This window comes from Molothrus aeneus, chromosome 2 (genome assembly GCF_037042795.1).
Source record: "Molothrus aeneus isolate 106 chromosome 2, BPBGC_Maene_1.0, whole genome shotgun sequence".
In the NCBI taxonomy this organism is placed as follows: Eukaryota; Metazoa; Chordata; class Aves; order Passeriformes; family Icteridae; genus Molothrus; species Molothrus aeneus.
This window is the reverse complement of record NC_089647.1, coordinates 3,331,419-3,350,351: the sequence shown is the minus strand read 5'-3', so window position 1 is coordinate 3,350,351 and position 18,933 is coordinate 3,331,419. Positions and strand designations below refer to the sequence as shown.

Here is an 18,933-nt window from a genome sequence, read left to right as displayed (position 1 = left end):
TTCAAAATCCCTTTTGTGGCAGTGTGTGGAGAAATTCACAACCCCAGAGGTTTGTGTCCTAAAAGCAGACAGAGGAGTCCTGGAACTTTATTCAAATAAAGGAGAGGCCATGGGGTTTCTCAAATTGTTGGGGGATGCAGACCCCTTTCTATCCTAATTTCTCAGCTGCATCACCCTCTTCCTTCCCCCACTGGCTGAGGTACTCAGAAGGTACAGACTTCCCAAATTTTCTACTCTATGCCACTCTCTAATATGCACCCCCTTTTTTTTCTCTCCCCTTTATAACAAAACACTATTCATAATTATATGAAACCTCTGTTCTTTTCTTTCCAAGTTCAGGAATTTTACATGGCCTTGCTGAGCACCTGTCCATGTCAATTATTAACATTTTCAAGAACTGATGGTTTCTGCTGTTACTCCCCTGTCTGTAAGTCCCTGGACCTGTCTGCAAGCAGATCCTCATGGTCTGTTTGTAAAGACATATTAATCTTATTCCTTCCAACAGGAAAAGTGCTACTGGAAGCTCTAAGTGCAGCTGAGCCACTGTTTACAGAGGATGGAAACAGCAGGACGGTCACTGCTCTGCTTCAGGGCTTTTGGGGTGGAGCATGGGGTGTTTTAAGGATATTGATCTGCTTATTAAGCAAGAAGATAGTAAATATCCAGCCCCCAGCTTGATGATAAAAGAGACATTTCACACTGACTTTGCCTCTCACTGCTGATTTCAGAGCCACAGCTGCTCAGCACATCCTCAGCTGTGATGGATGTGAGCAGTCAGGGATATTGTCACCTTATCAATAGGATGAGGAGGGACATTAAACATGAGAACATGCCAGTCTGAATCAACGTGAAAATATCTTGTTTCAGGACAAGCTGTAAAGTGATTATTCATTTTAGATAGAAGTTGCTGCAGATTTATTCTTGTCTTCTTTTTCCTAAAAATGATCGATAATAAGATTTTTCTAAGCTGCCCCAAGAATTGAGAATCTTTATCCTTTGTGAGATACCTCTTATTGAGTCCATGAAGCTTTTTAATGTGTGCAGTGTACTAAAACACAATTCCCTTAGACCTCACTCTGATTTGCAAATTAAAAACAAATAAAAAAAAGACCCTTCCATGTTCTTTGATTAATATATTTCAATATTTTCCCTTTTAATTAAAAAATGCTTTATTCAAATGGAAGCCTTGTACTTATACCTGGAGAATGTAATGTTGTGTGATGACCACACAAGGAAAATGCTTTTTGCTAAAAATTAAATATTTTTCTACCATCTGCCACTCAGAATTGCCTTTAAAAAAATGATGGGCAACATTTAGAAGATAAGGGTTCTTTCCTGTTACATTCACACCTAGACAGTCATGCCTTTTACTTCTGGACACAGGTTCCCAGTGCTGTGTGTTAATAAATTAATTACCTGTTTCAGAAAGGATTTAAAAGACTTCAATGAGTTTTATTTACATGAACCATCAACCCCACCTATGTAAAATTTATCCTTTTTTTTTTTTTTTTTTAAATCTACAACAGTTTTCAAGGTGTTAATGGACAAGAAGAAGCCGGAATCTGAAAATCTGAAAAAATTCAGGGAGGAAATTTGTTGAAACTTCCAAATGTTTAACCAAGATTATAATTGCTGATGGAATCGAGGATTGATCATTTTCTTTCAAGGTAATTGTTTCAAATCCAATCCATGGTGCAGGTACAGAGGTGTGGATGTGTCTCTGTGTCCTGGGAAATTGAGTTATTCACCTAATATTCAACCTGGGAGAGATCTGGGACCACAAATTAATAACATCCCTACTATTGATAATCTTATAATTAAATAGGTCACTGATTTGCTTTATTTTTTATCCTTAGTGAGATTTTACTAATATTTTTAATATAATTAAGGTACAAGGTATTTTCCTTCAAGTGTAATCATCAAAAGTGTTTCCAGTTCAATCTCTGTTGAAATGTCTTATTTCTTTCCTGTTTTTATTTTGCTTCAAAGGGTTTTAGTTGCTAGCTCAGATTAGAGAGAGGAAGAGTTAAAAAACTCACCAAAAAACCCAGAAAAGCAGAAAATGAAACTCCTTCAAGAAAATGATATTTTCAGAAAAATAATTACTCCAGGTTCTGAGGTGAATTCTTCAACTTTTGGCTGATTCTTTTACCTGAACTCTGAACTAGCTGCTAATGAGAAACTGGGGTCAGCCATTTCCTAACCTCAACCAGAACAAGCAAACCTGAAGTTTCTATTAAAGTAGGTAATCTCTGATTTATTAGGGAACATGCACTGATAAATTTTGAGAGGGCATTTCCAACATTACTTGTTCAGTAGTTCTGGGTGATTTATAAAGTCACTTTATTTTGTGAGTTTAGAAAACCAATATTTCAACTATGGATATTTTTTTCTTTTGTGTTTGCTTCAGATACACTGAAATAAAAATATGTCCACAGCTAAATTAAATGTATTTAGTATCAAGGGAGTGGTCTGATGGTTTCTACATTGTAAAAGCAAGATGATTAACAGATTGGAATTTTGAAACATTCTTTTCATCTCAAGCTTAAAGAGATTCTGACATTAAAAAAATGAATAAAAAGCTATCTAAATAGAAATCAATTGCCAACATTTCATTATTGCAAATATTTGCTATTCAGAAAGTGACTCCCAGTGTTGTCATAATATTTAAGGGCTGTGGAAAATGGAGTTTTGTGTTGGCAATGTCTGAAAATTGCATAACAGAGAAGACTGAGGAGAATTTCCAAAACCTCCACAAAACAGGATTATTTAATAATCACTATGTGAAATATCTATATCTATCTACATTCTATTCTAATGGTATTGTGATACAGAGTGCAGTTCTGGTCATGTCTGGTCATACTGATATTAATTTTTCATTAAAAACAATAAAAAGACATATAATCAAGCCACTAAGAAAAGAGGAAAAGAAACAAAGGACTTAGAGGAAATGTAATTTTACTTTTGTTTTATAATAATAGTAGATAAGCATACATAATTAAATTGAAAGCAATAATTTAAATTTGTCAAAAGGAATTATTCTTTCACGTGAAAAACAATTAGCTTGCAATGATGTGTCAGAGGCTGTGATGGAATTTCAGACAATAACCTAGTTCCTGTGGACTAAGATTTTAACATTTCACAGGTGAATTAGGTGGGCATTTGTGCACTGTGGAAATGAAGACAGAAGAATTACCCAAAATGAAAAAAATGCTTGAAAAAGTATTTTTTTTTCTTGTGTTTCACTCTGAAGACACATCTCAGGCCTTTATTTTAGAGATGGTTTGAGATGGAGTCAAGGCTTTAGGAGAAGGTTCCTATTTACTGCAAGTTAAGGTGTAAATACTAATCTTATGTTCAGTGTCATGAGCAGGGAGATGTCATATTTTAGATACTATTTTATCCACCTGAATTCTGAGACAATTTTGACACACCTGGTGCAGCAATTTTTGGGGAGGGCTATTTTTAAGGAGCTTGAGCAGGTGGAATAATCTCTAAACTGACAAATATCGTGGCAGGCCTTTTCTCTGGTCCAATTATCTTAAGCTAAAATGCTAATTAGAGCCTGTTTGCCTTTCCAAATCCTTCTTGGGAGTATCATCAAGCAATGCTTGAACCCCTCAGAAGAAAACATTGCTTTCCACAACTAAGGAGGAAACAAACTTAAAATGGCTGAAAATTGCTGCAGATAAGGAAACAAATTCAGCTTCTGAGGAAAACAGAGAGACTGAAGTATTTGCAAATTTTTTCCTTATAAAATATATTTATTTTGGAACTGACTTAGGCATGGACTCACCTGCACTAAGCCTGTTTTCACTGCAGGTGCCACCCATGCCTGAAGTGCCTTCAGGGAACAATGTGGGGAGCTGTGCTGGGACAGGAGAGCCTCAGCTGGGTACAGCAGATGCAGAGCAGAGTCTCTCTCACAAAACCAAACCTGCTGCATCTCCTCTTGAGTCAGAGCAGCATTTCACCTCTCTGGAAATCATAGTCCAGAGGATGAAGGAAATATTACGCTGGGGCTGTCAGCATTGCTCACCTCTGTCAAGATGCTGCTTTAGCTTCACTTTTGCTCAAAAGAGACAGCACATAATGAGTGTAAGCTGGAAAAAAAACCCCAACTATTCGAGTTCCTAGGCAGACACCTTATTTGTATGGCCCCTACAGGACCATCCATTTGTTTTTAAGTGACTCTCAGCTCCTGTGTCCCCCTGTGTGAGATGAAACACAGCCAGGGAGCAATCTCTCCTCTCTCTTACCTCAGGGCAAAAATGGCTGGACTTAGGCTCAGGAGGGAACGGAAGCAAGCAGCACATTCTGCTGTGCCTGTGTGGATAAAATAGAATGGACACCAAGGGCACAATCCAAAATTCTCTATAGGTAATCCTGGAAACCTCATATCCCTTCCAGCATCACTTCCCAAGGTGGACCAGCTGTGGGAGCACTTCTGTTTTCTCACACTAAAACAGGGAGCAGAAAGTCCTCAAGGGATGGTGCAGAAAATGAGAGCTTCTTTGAGAAAGAAAAACCAAATTAACCAAAGGTTCCTTGTGGTCATGTGGCTGCTGTGGCTACATTTGGGGTAGATAAGCTAGAAACACCTCACCTCCCTAAACCCAGCTGCAGACAGAAAAGTCACACTGACCACTTACAACAAAAATTTACAAAAAAATTACAACAAATATGCAAAGACAGAGAAATGTTTATGAATTATTTGATGTGCATAAGGTGTCATGAAGCACAGAAAAAGGTTAAGAAAGATGTTACATAAAAGTAAGCTTAAGAATCTTGTTACCACCACAATTTAGCATTGGCTTTGGTCACCACCTTTTCTGGAGCTGAACAAAATGCAACAGCTCCTTCTCTTTCTGCACTCTAAGGGTTTGTTTGTAGAATAATGGTCAAAACAACTTTGCCTAACTATATATTTTTATTAAAAATAATCTGCAATATTTGCATCAGCCACTTCTGTGGAATCTTTTTAGCTTCCACATTGCTTGAGGTTTGAGCAGAATTTGAACAAAAGTTTTTAAAGCAGAATTTAACCAATATTACATCATCTGAAGCTAAAAAGGAGCTGTGTATAACAAAAAAATGAAAGTGTTATTTTGGATTCATATATGGCCCACAGAGTTGTTTTGTTTTTTCCTAAAAATGTGTGTAAATAGATAATTCAGCAAATTTCAGTCACATCCATAATTTGTCTTGCACAACAGAATTTCTAACAAATTCAGTGGTATGTGAAATATGATAACAGAAAGGCAAGCAAACACTTATTGTTGTTCAGTCTAAGGCTTGTGATAGATTTCATTCTCTCATTTAAATTTACTAAAGTTACAGCTGTACTATTTTTACTGTATATTGTTGGAAGTTTTTTCCCTAGTTCATACATCATATTAGAATTGATTTAATCTCCTTTTTTTTTTTTGAATGCTATAATCCTATTCATTCCACAATTAAACAAGTCACTGTGTGGTAATCTGATAATTCTCTCACCTCAAAAAAGCTGTATGAAATGAAGTAGGGTTATCTGTGTGCTAATCCTTCAAAATCAAGATGGAAGAATAGGCATTGGCATAAATGTATAGGTCATAAAAATGCCAGGAATATTTAGAGTTCTCTGGACCACTTCCACAGTGGTATACATTGTATAGATTATTTGAAGGAGAGCTGTAGCAGAGCACTTTGCTGACTCTTAGAAAATCTAGCAAATATTTTGCAGGAGGCATCAACTACTCAGCTTTGTGTGTAACATTGAACTTTTATGAAATGTGTTATTATTAAGGATTAACTACAGCATTACCTTTTAATAGGATTGTAAATCTTTAATTACAGTTCAATATGGTACCAACTAAAATTGCTTTTCCAACAAAACATTTTTATTGGCAAAAAATATGACATTTCCTTCAGAAGTAAAGAAATCATAACTTCTTGGGGAAATGTTAAGGCATGCAAAATTCCTACTGACTTCAAGGTTTGCCAGTGCGTGCCCACTGACTAACAGGGAATTTACCCAGTCTGCCACTACTATTTTTAATAATTTTAATGTCCATTAAAGTATCAGGTTCCTCTGTGATTCTTATATTTATATTTTTTTTTAAACTCCCAGTGGTGCCAGCTGTAATTATGTAAGAGATCTCATCCCAGGGAAGGGATCTGGCAGGACACCTTTCCAAAGATCGAGGCAGGGGAGAAACAAGAGCTTGGTGGAGAGAGAATTTCCTTCAAGAACCAAGAGGGTCCATTGAAATTTGATATTTTATATGGGAGCATTCTCTGGGCCATACCCTTGGATTACACCCACAAGAGGAAAGGCCATACACGTTACCCACTCCTAGACTTTCATTCATGAAATGAAAGAGGAAATTTGTGATTTCCAGGGAGCTGCACCAGGAGAATGCTCTTTGTCATGAAAAGATGTGTAAAGAGGTAAGGCTCCAGTTACAAGGAAACGGGAAAAGGGGACAGTGCTCTCACAGCAAATCTTTTCCATCCCACTGATGTAAACCCCAGTGTATCCCTATTGGAGTGCACAAGGTGGGGAATTCTTTCACACTCAAGACAAAATGGGCAAGGCAAATTTCTGTGTGTATTTGGTGAAGCTACATCACAACACCTGCTGGTTAAGCAGCTCTTTCTGCTCTGTATAAGGTTAAAAGGTCATTGGCAAGTGAGGTTGGTATTGGTCCCAAGGCTTTTCCACAGGCTGTCAGTTAAAAGCTAAAATTAAAGTGATTTTGCAAGTGAAACCTTTTTTGTATGCAAATGTGCCTCACTGACATGTTCACAGTACAAAGATTAAAACATGGGATTAATGTACATCTGTACCATTGCTCTTACCCCTCTCCTGACCCTCTCGACTGGTCTGGTATTACTGTCCTTATGTCTTTTTTTTTTTTTTTTTTTTAATTAATCTTTTTTTTTTTTTTAGCTGTCTTTGCTTTCCTCTCAAATCTCTCAAACCAGCACAGCATCCCCAAGGTAAGGTTGCAAAGTGTTTGTGCAGAAAAACAGCAATATCAAAAGTCTGGGGAGGAGGATGAAATAAACATTGCTTAAAAACTAAAAAACCCTCATATATTAAACTTCAGATTTTTTTTGTTGTTGTTGTTTTTACCAAGCCTTCATAACAGAATAGGCAATTAATTAATTATTTTCTTAGCTTACACTATCTTGCTTAGCTTACACTATTCTGCTATATTTTTCTTCTAACAAAATATTTTTTATTAAAAATATGTGGATAGCTTTTAGGTGCTTTTTGGGTATAGGATTTTGTGTGTGTGTGTGTTAGTCTCTCTGCTGAATGTACTTTATAATGTCAGAGAGACTGAGAGGTGATTTCTTACTCCATTTCCTCCAGCTATAATTTACCACAGGATTGTAGATGTGTGTGAACTATAACATAGGGAAGGAAAAAATAGTATTTCCCATTATATTGACATTATTGAGGTAGACTGGATAAAAGACTACTGACTTAAGCTCCAAGCTTGGTGGAGCACATGGCACTTATGTTTTAATACAGAATTTGACAGGGCTGTAATTTTATATTATTTTATTTTATTTTATTTTATTTTATTTTATTTTATTTTATTTTATTTTATTTTATTTTATTTTATTTTATTTTATTTTATTTTACTTTATTTTATTTTAGTCTTCATTAATGTTTTTTACTCATGGGAATTAATTGTTCCCTTTGGAACAAATGGCCCTGAAGTCATTGCCCCTCACTTGTGGGTGGAGGGGTGAGTTATTCATCTTGATGGTCACAAAGCCTATTTTATTGCTATTTTTTCCCTTCCATTTTCCATCTCCTACAGCTCTTCCCACTGCTTAGGTCTGTTTTCTACAAATAACTCAGCCAGAGAGCTGATGCCCCTGTGTTTCCTAAGGAATTCCACCTATACTTTCTCTGAGATTAACTTAAGCCAGAAAAAAGTCAAAATTTGGGTCTGGGAAAGACCTTCCTCTGAAAAGCTTTTGTGGTTATCATCTTGCTGTATTTTCTGTGGGATAGGTAATATTTTAAAATCAACATTCTCTGTAGCCTGGCCCCCATAGCAACCCCTTCATATCCTTGTGTTTCATCCTGCCTAGCCCTCCTTATTATAATTTCAATTTACACTCATATTTTTTAGCAAATTTCTGTGATGACATCACTGGGTACATTCCCACGTCCTTTATGGAAAATGAACTGAAGTTTTGTATGAATATTTTGGGGTTTTTGGGGTTTTTTTAGGCACACTTGCTGCACAAGGTTGTTGCGGTAGGAGGACACAGCCCTTCTCTTTCAGATGCAGACATTAAGAGATTTCTTTCAAAGAAGATCCTTCCCCAGATCCTTGGCCACAGGAACTGTGGCAGCAATTACCTGGCCCAGGGTCTGGTGTGAGTGCTCATGCCCTAAAGGGAAAAGAGGGTTCACCCCTGCTCTTCCTTCAAGTCTCTTCCTGTCAGAGAAGAGAGCACAGCATCCCAGCAGAGCCATCCTAATCAGAAAAAGGCAACAAGTTGCCACTTCATTGGAACTGCCTTTTTTCACCTGTTTGGAGGGGACAAGTCCCATCAAAACAGAAAATCACTCAATGGCAATATCATTTTTGCTGGGGTAGGAAGTAGGTTTCTACTCTTTCAGCAGAAAGCAGAAAAGAGCACACAAACAAAAAAACATACACAGACTCTTATCAGTGTCTTTAGGAAAAGTTGCATCTTTGGGATAGTATTTCAAGACTGTTTGTCTGAGATGTGGTTTAAAGATTATGTCCCTAATTAAAATGCAACAAATAGCCAATGTTCCAGAGTCAACACAGCAGTATAAGGGAAATGTAGCCAACCTTATAAAGAGACACTCATTCTTTTAGCAACTGGTGTAGTTGTATTGGCAGTGATGAGCAAAGGCTGAAGAAGGAGCCAAAAGCATATGAAAAATACATAAAATGACAATTTGCTGTCACATTTCCTTGAGCTATGATCTCATTATGATTTCCAAGCCAAGTCAGCCTTTACCTTGTTAGTAGAACTGATGAGGGACACCCATCACATCTGTAGGGAGTGGACTTTATGGATCACTAATTGGTGGTGTCATTCCCTCCACCTTCATAGCTCAAATCAGTGCCGCAACTTAGCCCTGAAATTCAGTTTGGATATTTTGGGCTGCCAGAGTGTGACACACCCAGATCCTGCCCCTAACACTGATTAACTTTCCCACAGCAGGTTTCACCAGAGAGTCCTATTAATCAGAGCTGCCCTGCTCAGGTTCTAAACTGGGTAATTAATTTTTCACTGCCAGCATTACCTTTGTAATTTCAATTACTTTACAGCTTTTTCCTTTCTTTTTTTTCTGTTAAAACACGTTTTTCTGATATGGTGTGCAGTATGTAATTGCTCTCATACATGAATCCACCTCATATATATCTGTATTAGAACCAGAAAAATGGTGCCCCTCCCAAAATTTCTATAGCCCTGGCAGACACTCTAGGAAATGATGAATATATCTGTTTTCTTGGTGATATAATAGCAATTCAAGATATATCACCCTTCTCCATACTTTAAAATAAATATACCTGCATTGTTTATCCACTTGAAAATGCATAACTGCTGCACCTTTTATGGGTCCATTGCCCTCAGCATATGAGATCCAGAGACCTGGAGAAAATCCTTCATGTCCCCACCTAAATCAGTAAGTGGAGGGCACTCTGTGATAAAAAAGGGTGCAGGCCCCAAGTATTTTGTTTTTTCTGAAGCACAAAACTGTCTCTTAGCTGCCACAGCTCTTAACTATTCTTATAGCTCTTAGCCATATTCTTTGCTATTACTCCAAAAATAAATTTAACTGTAGTTTAGTTCATCAGAGCTTTCCTGAAGCATGGACATAAATACCAAATAAAACTTCATGCATTAAATAAGGACAGAGAGCAGAAATTTTTGATTCAAGGCTGATACTGTCCAGATTGTTGCACACATATAATTCCCATCCCTCAGAGAGATTAAAAGAAAGAAATAATTTAAAAAAGGTTGTTACTAAGCCTACCAGTGAGAAATGTGCCAGGGGAATATTGATTTGGCACTGCTAACCTGCAGGAAAGGCAGGGGTTCATGCATTTGCTGGGGCAGTAATGAGGTGAAGCTGCACTCCTCAATGGTGTTCCTCTCCAAACACAAACACTTCATCAATATTCAGATCTGCTCTTCCCTACAGGAGAAGTCCCCTGCAGGAGAAGGTGAGGAATGAATTGCTCTGCCCACATAGATTTTAACACAACACCATGACACCGTATTGGTTCTGTGCTTTTTGCCCTGAGGGGCTCCTGGATTTGATGTGGTTTGGCTCATGGGACTGGTTCAGGTGCTGCTCTGAGATCAGCACTGCTGGGAATCCAAAGGTGTGCTGGACACTGAATTTTAATGCAGCAGTACAGAGCTTTTTAGCACAGCACCTCCCTGACAAAGCATCGGAGCTGCCGGCACAGGAGGGCACTGGGGCAGGTCTGCAGTGGCCTGACAACATTAAGGGAGGCCACAGACCTTCCCTTATCTCATTAACTTCATTTACTTGGTCGGTGTGAGGAGGAGAGAGGCCAGAGGTAGGAAAAAGGGAGAGATGATACATGGAAGGGGTGGGAAAGAGATCAGATAACAGAAGAGAAGCAAATATTGTGTTTGCCTTGGGATCTGACAATGCTCTTCTTGCCTTCTAGAGCAATTTATAAAACCAAGTGTTTTCATAATAAAAATAGTAATAGATTGGCAGTTCTCCAGCAAAATGAATTTTCATGTCTGGAATGGCATTCAAATTCCAGCTTGTTTTCAGCACAGTTACAACACAAAATTTGGGTCCAGTTTGAGTCCTTGAGGGTCTGTGTTTTTAGGTCAGCAGCAGTGATTCTAATGCAATATTGTGTTTTGTGTGTGCAATGCTGGGTTTTCCTCTGTCCCGTCCTCCCTTCTCCTAGTAGAGTTAGGTAGGAAAAGGTTTTGGATCAGCACCAATCCCCACTTGCTGAGGAGAGCTCTTCCAGGCACCCTGAAGGCTCAGCAGTGAGGGTATTAGGACAGGGCAACCTAAGAATTTGTGGTTTAGGGCATAAGCACATCATGTAGGAGCTATTCCAAGATCCTTATTCCTGAGGGCAGGAATCATGAAGTGCAGAAATGCAGGATATTTCTCTATACAGGGCTTTGTTCCACTCGGAAGATCACCAGGCATCACCCCAGCTGTGAGTGCAAAATGGCCAGTCACTACAAGTGCTTCTCATACTTGCTTGTCCCACTATACAAAAATCTAATTTTCCTTAATGTCCTCTGCCAGTACATTATCATCCACTTCTGTGCCCTTTCTGCTGCTGAAATGGTGAGAAAAGCATGCAGGAGCAGGGAATTGAGTGTGAGTCGAGGGCCAGTGTCTTAATCATTACAATAATCTACTTTTCTGCTTTCCAGCAAAAATGAAGAGCAAGAAAATTGAAAGGGACATCGTTGCTTTTTCATTGATTCTGAAACATTTTCTACTTTTTAACACTGTAGACTTTATTCCAGATATTTGTTAATGTCACGGCTGCAGAAAAGCTGCGCTGAATCCCCGTTCCTCTTCCTTTTTATTGCAAATTAAACACCACAAAAGCTGCAGAAAGTGCACCCTGCAGTTTCTAAAGTGGTGTTCCCACAGCTGTGGGGCTGAGAATATTCCACTGCTGAAATTCTTGCTTGGCTCAGCAGCCACAGGCACCTCAGAGTTCAGCTGAGTTCAGCTGCCTTTCTCACACTCTAGGTAAGATCTCACCCAGATGGCTTAGCAGAGTTCTATAACACCCTAAGGAGAGTTTAAGATGATTTACATGGGAATTTTTAGCTATTCTTCAAAGCTCTGGAATTTAAAAAGGACCTAAATTTCAGATCTAGGTTTTTAGGTTTAACCTTAATTTGCAGAGCTGTGAGTAGAATATGTTGTCACAGCCCCCTCCCAACCTGCCCCAAATTTTCCTTTCCTTAGGCCAGCCACACAAAATCATTTCCATGACAGTAAACAGCTCACTTAAAAATACCAACTGTGAAAATAAAACACCCCTTTATTTCAGTATAGACATTAAATTATTTTTAAATGGTATTAAAGCCCAAAATTGCTTTGGTTTGGGGGTCTTGCTCCCACTAGACCCCAATACAAGTGAGTTTCACATAAAGAGTGCAAGGTTTAGATTGACAAAGTCTATAAAGCCAAAAATCAATACCAATCTTCAGGTAGAACTGGTTATACCATATTTTATCTTACATTAAATATTTTCAGTCTCCAAGCACTTCAAAAATAATTTTGGTTTTATTCCTCACTCTGCATTGCACTTCCTTAATTTTGTAGGGTAACCTTGTTTAAATCTGCAGGAGTTTGTCCTTGGGAGAGGATCCTGCTAATACTGTCATGGTCACATAATATCTTACAATTAATTTTACCAGAAAATTCTCAGAAATCACCCAGGAAATTCTTGAAAAACAGATGAACATACTTACTTTGTATAAGTTGTTTGGAAATAATGCTAGGTAATTTTCTTTCTGGTCAGGAAGTTTAAGGTGGAAATCACTGTAGATCTAAAACCAAATCTAACTCTGTAAATGTAGTTGTCACCTACAGAGTTTCTAATATACTGTAAAAAAGATCTGCCAACCTGTCAGCAAATTAAATGCTCTTTGAAATCACATAGGCAATTGAAAAGAAAATTATTAAAATACTAAGAGAAAAGAAGAACCCTGTAAAACACATCCATGTGGTCCAACTACTACTTCCAGCAGAGAGCTAGGCTTGGCTGAAGGATGTTCTTTGCTCTGTAAAATTGTAGTTAATCTAACAATATATTAATCACACGTGCTTTTAAATGTTGAAATGAAATTAAGACATTTACCTTGATTTGTTTTTCTGTTTTTCTTTAGGATTATACTTGCACAGATCTTGGTAAAAAAAAAAAAAATCCACATTCTCTTCCCTTCATGATTTTTCTAACTTCTAATTAATTTTGCACATTCTCTGAGATGTACTTCCAACCGTCCAGAAAAGCCATTTCCCACGATCTGTATCACCTGTTAATTTGCTGCTCCTTCTGGAGACTTCTCGCTCTTGATTCACGAAGCCATTAAAAGGCTTTCCTTTGAAAAGGAAAATTGACACTGCTGTGTCAATTATTGGTGCGGGCAAGGAGGACTTGTGGCTCTCCTGAGCAATTAACCTGGCACTTATCAATAGCAAACACTGTGCACTGGAATAAAACGTGCCGGAGCGGGGAGGCTGCGGATGGTGCACGGTGGATAATGGACACAGAATTGGGAAATGGTGGGCCCAGCTGGCTTCTCTGAACCCAGGGCAGGTGACCTGGAATGGGGTTAGAAAGCTCCATCTCCTGTCCTGCTGTGTTCTGGTGGAAAAGCAGCATTGCCTCTGTGTGTGTATTTAAAGAGGGAAGAGCAGAGAGTCTGTGACACAGCTGAGGTCTGTGTGGATCAGCAGAGGCGAATAGGGGCCAATGACAGCTGTTTTACAGAAATCCTTGTATGGAAAAAGTGGTGTTGTGCTCAAAGCTGCGCTGCTTGGAGCCCAATCCTCCTTTTCACATGAGTGGTTTTATGCCCAGTCCTCCCCACTGTGCCCAGTCTGGGCTTTTCTCCGGGAGCTCGCCAGGAACACGATGGGCCTGAGCTGCTGCAGGCCACACTAAGGTGACATTTTATGTACTCAGGGTCAGGAGCTTGTCCTACAAGGGCTCATTTTGCCCATGTTGCCCATCTCTTCCTGCATCTTTTTAAACAATTGTCTCTTGCTTCTCCCTTCCTCCCACCCCAGTGTGTCCTCTTTGGAATGAATAGGTTTGTCCCAAAGCTGTGGCTCCTCAGGCTCTGTGACTGGACATGGCAGGGTCTGTGCTGCACTGGAAAAGGCAACTGGACCCTCAGACAGTGAAGACTGTAGTAAAGCATGCTGAGGTTTTACATCTGACCTGCTCTTTGCGTGCCACTTTGCTCTCCACATCATGTTGTACCTTTTAATTAATAGGAAATTTTGGTACCAAAAAAAAAAAAAAAAAAGAGTTCCTTTCTAATCGAATGCAAATGCTCAGTTCTCTTGGCAATAGTTTTCTACTGCCTATCCCCCTGAAGACTGGTTAATTATCTGATTTAACACCAATTCCTTATGATGGCAGCTGACAGGAACACATGCTGGATATCTGGTCCAGGGTTCTGAAATTGTCCAGCACCTCAGAACGTGATCTGACTTGTTTGGTGCTGAAGGGCATCTGAAGGTTATTATAACTTGTGCAAGGTACAGTCAAGCCTGCATTTAGTGCTGTACTATATGGTTTGTAAGTGTAACAGCTCTGAAGTTATACATTAACACCATGAAATTGAAGTAGTTTTTGCATATTACATTAATTCCAGTTAATAGGGAATTAGTGCCACCTAATGTAAAAATGTAACCCAACTGTCTCTGATACTATAAGGGGAGGCTTTCTCATTCTTTCTCTCCCATTTGCGATAAATATTAGTGAAATTAAAATTACCATGGATTATGGAGCTGTTAAATATTATATATTCCTGTGCTATTAAATGTCATCTATTACCATTACATAAACTTTACATTTGATTAGCAACAAATATTCTGCTTTATTCTGAGAAACTGGGCATTTCGTAATGCTCTAAAGGATTAATTGTGGTAATGAAATATTTCCCTGTCACAGTCTTGTGTAAACTGTAATTATTTTGGCCCCAGTTCTGCAAAGGTGTATGCAAGTCTTTAATTGCACTCAGGTGAGGAGAATTAAGTGCATGCATAAATATTAATGTGGGCAGAAGCAAGGTCCTATGTGTAGCTTTTTCTCCTTTTACCAAATGTATAAGCCTGAATTCCAGGGATGACCAAGTCTCTCTAGCTGTTTTACAGGGGGAAAATTACACTTTAATAAAAACTAGTGAGAGCAAAGATAAATAGCGTGAAGCTCTGCCTCCCCAGTAATTAATTACCTATCACTTATCCATTTTATTCTGTTGGTTTTGAAGTAAAAGTGTATGAGCCCATGACACCTTCAAAAGAGTCAGGATGAAGGAGAAGTAAATATAAATGGAGCTTTTAGAATATTTAGGTCATGATGCTATAACCACTCCAGGTGGGTAGAAAATGCAGTACTTTGGTTTTGTTGTCTGATTGACAGTGAGGAAAAAAGTGCCCAATCTCAGCTATTCTGCTTTATTCTTTAATTATGGTGAATGTCTGGCTGAGCCTGAGCATGCAACTTCAAGAGAATGAGGGCAAAAAACCCCCAGCATCTCTAATGCAAATTTTGTGAAATCCATCATTTGGTTACAATAAAATTTAAAACACTTTATATAATTGTTCTTAAAACAAAACCTAAATTTATAAAAATTATAGAATCAACTAAATCTTAAAATACCCCAAATCCACAATCTGGCTTAATGAACTTGACTTTGAACCATTAGAAAGACAGTTGTTATTTTGAGATGTAAACAATGGTTATTGTGAGATTTCACAATAACCATTGTGAATTACACAATTACGCATTACAATAAATCTCAGTACAATGCAAATTTTTAACAAAAATACAATACTTAGGGAGAAATGCATCTAGGAAAGATGTTTTGACTACTACAATATGAAATGAGTAGTGTAAAAAAATCTTTTAATAACTAAACTGCATGTATTTCCTTCCCCACCAAAGCAATTTTAAAAATGCACTATTTTTAAGGGATAGACATAATAGAAGATTCAAAATCTAATTGTAAAAGTAGTAATTTGTGTCATGCTCTCATTTATTTTTTTCACAGCTCCAACTTAACTCACTTTTTTTTTTACCACAATGTAAATTATGAACATGTTTGTAGCTGCCTTTATAGTAGGTTATATATATAAAGATCTCAGGATTGCTGCTCATTGTGGTACACAGAAAATGCTTTTTGGAACAAATTACACAGTGTGGAATGCTCTGGCTTTTGAGATAGTTGCTTGAGCCTAATTGTAAAGATTTTGCCTGACACAAACACAAGTTTGATTTACACAAATGGAAAGCTGAGGTGCTCCTGTTGAGGTGAGCTGGACTGTAATGTCAAAATTATCTTCCAGGGCCTAAAGGGTGACATGCTGCTCCCAAAAATTTGTCATTTCCTCTCTTTGGGACACATGAGGGGAGAGCTGCAGTGCCCACCCTGCACTACCTCTCCTTTTGATTGGATGGCCTGGATAAAATGAGCTGCAAACCTAGAAAATCATAAACATAAGATATGATATGATAACATATTATCATTAACGCAGGGACTTAACCCAAAAGCTGCTCAAAACTGGTGGAGAAACTGAGGAATATGACCATCAGCGTGAATAAACAGTAATTGTGGATTAAAAAGAAACTTTGGAAAAAAACTGGAGCTGACTTGAGAAGGAGCCACAAAGCAGCAACATGGAGCATTTTTGGAGCAGGGTATCTGGGGAGGGTTTTGGGGTTTGTGTGCCTTGGAGCTGGCTTGGGAAGGCGTTCATATTAACACTTTACAGTGTCCTGCTCGTTCTTATTAACACTTTACAGTGTCCTGCTCGTTCTTATTAACACTTTACAGGTGTCCAGTGTTGTGCTGAATCTCTTCTACTGCTGGTATAGACCCTGAATATCCAGGTCACAGGTTTCCAGTTATTTATGAGCTGTTAATAATCAATAAAATTTCTCTAGATTTGATTTAAACCTCCCAAACTAAGGAGATTTCCCCTGTAACTATTGTGTATTTCAGTGGGATGTTCTGGGCTTTGGTAACTTCTGCTCCCATGTACAGGATATTGCTTTTTTCTTTCTCATATCTTTCCCTCCTTCTCATGCCCCAAATTTCTATGTTTGTTAAAGATGTAATAAATTTAGCTTCTGGATTCCAGTGGATCCAAGAAAGTTTTTTTCCTTATTTTTTTCAATGCCATAATTTTGGGAACAAATACACAGAGAAGGAATGATCAAATAGCCTTTGTACTAAGATCACTTATAGGACTATACATATAATTTATGTATAATAGAAACCCTTATAAAACATGCTGAATAGTGGAATGTGGAAGATAAACAAAAAAATCTACCCATAAAAGCACAGGAGTGCAGATTTCTGTGTGATCCTGTTCCCTTCTCTGAGTACATTTAAATTCAATTAGCACACCAAGGTATATTCCAGAACCTTTAGTCCAACTGTGCCTTTTAAGGTGGAAAAAACCTTAGAAGGTTTTTTAGTGCAAACCCCCCTTTCTTTTGGGATCTATTTTTATGTCTCAGGGTGCATTTTAGAGATCAGTGAGAGGTGTAGAAAGTCACTGCAGTTTTGCTTGCCTGTGATCTCATGCTGCAGCAAGGACAGCAAATATGTTTCTCCACGTGGGCTGCTTTGTCTGTTTTCTGAGCCATTTCTTTGAACTGCCTTCCATTATAGAGAAAATAGCATTTTGTTGCTTCAGATTTGCTGGGAGATTCATATGAAACCACAAGGAAACTCCTCTCCACGCTCCTGTGATCAAGCTGTGTGTGATGAGTGGAACTGGTCCCTGCACGAAGCAGCAGTGCAAGGCTTATTGCAGCTCTCAGGTCCCAGTTATGCTTTCAGAAGTGCTCCCTGCTATTATGAAGGCAAATTTGCCCACAGATGCATTTTTATTTTATGATCCACTTCTCCTATGAGATGAGCTTTACTGAGGTTTCCCTACATGGTGAGCTTTATTGAGGTTTCCCAAGCCTGCCTTTTCCTGAGACTTTTCCCAGGATTTTATGCTTTTGAAGAAATACCTGGATAATGTGCCACAGGATGCTGGATAATCCCCATTATTCCTGCTTTGTAATCAAGCTTCTGCATTTCTACCACTTTCAAAATCCATATTTCTGGACAACCACAAGCACCACATGTTTAAAAGAGAGGGAGGATTTGCATGATATTTATGCGTCCTGTGATTTTAAATTGTGTTGCCTTTGCAGGAGAAAAAACCAAAACCTTTTCCACTACACTGGACAATGGGAAAAGTATCTTTCAAGGTGACAATGCCAATACCTCAACACTCAAGAAAAGAAAGGATTTCTCTACCATTGTTCAAGCATCCTGCTTTGAAGAAATGTGATTGAGAGATGTTTTGTCCACCCTATCTACTCCTGTTTGGTGGGTCCTGGTGGAAATGTGTTTTCTCTGCTTTCCGTTCCTGAAGACAAGGTTGCAGTGAAATGCAAAGAGAAAATAATGAAAGAGAAAATAATGAAAGCATACTAAAAAATAAGGGGATCTGGCATATAGGGCTTGAGCTACCACTACAAATAATATTGCTCACACATTTGCATTTCACAATTCCCATGAAGAAACCTGGTGCTACTTCTTCACGCCACTGAAAAATACAGTAAACTTCCTTTTACTGTTGATTTTTATTTCAAAAGAGCCCATGGAAAGGTGTTTTATGTTTTCTGACAGCAGTAAAATTGAGTCAAATATTTGATTCCAATATGGAATTCCCACTGTCTATTAAGAATTAAGTGGAAAGTTGATTGTAGCACATTTATTTGTTAGAGTGAGATTTTAAAAGACATACCTCACAGTGCGATTCATTTATCTTAAATTAATTCTTTTTTCTCCACAGTGTAATCTTTCCAGGGAGATATCCAACATAGTTTGAATTCACATTCTACTGTAGGGAAATAAAACATATAGGGGAACTAATGTAGTCATATCCCATTTCCATCAGCTCTTTCACCTGTTAACCTCAAATTTGTTTCAGCCCAGATCTGCTACAAATGCTGCCATTCTTATACTCTGTTATTCTTTCCTGGGACTCTGCTTTGTGTGCTGAAGACAGAATAAATTCTTTGGTAGCAACTATCTGAATTTATATTTTGTGACCATGTCACACCAGAGCCAGCCAATGTTCATGTTCTCTTGAGAACACAACAGGGG

At 38.3% G+C, this 18,933-nt stretch overlaps 1 long non-coding RNA gene across 1 annotated transcript; it reads left to right on the top strand.

Moving 5' to 3' along the window:
- The first annotated feature begins 1,575 nt into the window (after positions 1-1,575).
- LOC136571430 (uncharacterized) lies at positions 1,576-18,046 on the top strand. Its single transcript, XR_010785701.1, has 3 exons — positions 1,576-1,667; positions 6,932-6,981; positions 17,973-18,046. It is a non-coding gene; the product is annotated as an uncharacterized lncRNA (long non-coding RNA).
- Positions 18,047-18,933: the final 887 nt, after the last annotated feature.